The sequence below is a fragment of the Pseudomyrmex gracilis genome, unplaced genomic scaffold (assembly GCF_002006095.1).
Source record: "Pseudomyrmex gracilis isolate BER0280 unplaced genomic scaffold, ASM200609v1 scaffold_1208, whole genome shotgun sequence".
In the NCBI taxonomy this organism is placed as follows: domain Eukaryota; kingdom Metazoa; phylum Arthropoda; class Insecta; order Hymenoptera; family Formicidae; genus Pseudomyrmex; species Pseudomyrmex gracilis.
Window position 1 is genome coordinate 1 of NW_018021792.1, and position 1,695 is coordinate 1,695.

The window sequence follows — 1,695 nt, forward strand, 5'->3', positions numbered from 1 at the left end:
ATAGCTTTCTTTTTTGATTTTTAAATCTCTTTGGATCAAATGTGTTTGGTGTTATGGGTCTCTGTGGTGTAAATGTGCTTGGTGTTGTGGGTCTCTGTGGTGTTGATTTGTTTGGTGTTGCGGGTCTTTGTGGTGTAGATGTGGTTGGTGTTGTGGGTCTCTGTGGTGTAAATGTGCTTGGTGTTGTAGGTCTCTGTGAATCCAAGTTTTGCAATTTCCAGGAAGAGTTTGATTCATCTTCTGTTATAATATTTCCAAACGTTCGTCGTTTTTTAACCACAGGATGTAAAAATGCTAAATACTTCATTAATGACCATTCTGTTTGCAGACCTGATCCTGAAGGAGGTTGTTTAGCTCTTTCTTTAGAAAATCTATTCCGTAATGCCAACTATCGATTAATACAATCAGCAGCTGAAATAAAATATTAGTGCATTTATATTATTATTAACTTAACCTAACTTAACCAAACTTTTTTACTTGCCGTATTTTGTATATTCTAATTAAGTAGTATATTTTATTTACTTCATTCTAGATTTTATATTATACTATTTTTATATTGTGTATGCGTGCATGTGCAATGTATTACATTATAATATGTATTTACCTGGTATTTTTAATTCTCCACTTATAAATTGCCACGAATTATCCACAGCCGTCCGGTCTTTATATTTTACATCTTTTTTATCGTATAAGTGTGGAAATCGTTCCACTAAAGTTATTAAATGTATATCTGTCTCCATGTCTTCATCGTTTTGCGGTATTTTCCACATGTCCACATCTTCCGCTTGCATTACGCCGTATGGCCGTATTCCTTTACAGTTAAAGTTGAGTGAACTTTACGATTACGGCATAAGTTACCGGCATCCGGCAATTTCGTATAAACAGAAGTATTAAAATCATATAGTTAAACTTTACCGGTTCCGGCATAAGTTAACGGTTATTGCTCGCATAAACCAGGCCTCAATGCGGAACCAAGCGTTTTGGTCAAAGCTCAAATAGACATTTGAGACGAATAAAATATTTTGTTTGTATCTTATATTATCGTAACGTGTGAGCGGGCACTTCCTCCTCGTGAAAACCTAATCTAACCTAACCTAACTAATCTATTTTATATATGTCACTACGATACAACTATTTTGGGCTTTGACCAAGACGCTTGGTTGTTTCGTGCATTGACCAGTCAATTCTAAAAACACCCGTGCTTCGGGCTTTGACCATTTTTTTAATAGTTATAGTACTAGTTTATAACAAATAAAAGAATAATTATATAACACTTTCATTAACAGATAATTAATTTATATCGCATTTATATACCATTTTAGTAATCTATATAATTGTTATATAACCTTTCAGTTACTACTGCAACAGTAATATAACATTTTAGTAACATGTTATAGTCAGATTATATAACTGCAATTTGATATGAGTGGGAAATTACAACTAACGTGAACGTTACATGTAACAAACACGTTATATTACTTGTTACTTTCCGTTTTATTACGGCAATGATACGTTTATATATCTGTGTTTGCTGGGAATATGCTCAACGATCTCTCAAGTCACGTTGCACTGCAACATGACTTGAAATATTCAAAGAATAAAAGCATCTTTATTTGAAAAATTACTATCTTTATCGTAATATATAATAAAAAATAGTTCCTTATATAAAAGATGCTAAAATTAAATTTTAGAAAC

General features: G+C 32.4%; 1 long non-coding RNA gene across 2 annotated transcripts; it reads right to left on the reverse strand.

Moving 5' to 3' along the window:
- Nucleotides 1-6: 6 nt before the first annotated feature.
- LOC109861966 lies at nucleotides 7-1,488 on the reverse strand. 2 transcript variants are annotated; one of them, XR_002251064.1, is made up of 3 exons: nucleotides 1,315-1,488; nucleotides 605-811; nucleotides 7-411 (listed from the first exon to the last, which is right to left on the reverse strand). It is a non-coding gene; the product is annotated as an uncharacterized LOC109861966 (long non-coding RNA). The 2 variants fall into 2 exon arrangements; XR_002251063.1 differs by lacking the exon at nucleotides 1,315-1,488 and adding an exon at nucleotides 916-1,225.
- Between the last annotated feature and the right edge of the window lie 207 nt (nucleotides 1,489-1,695).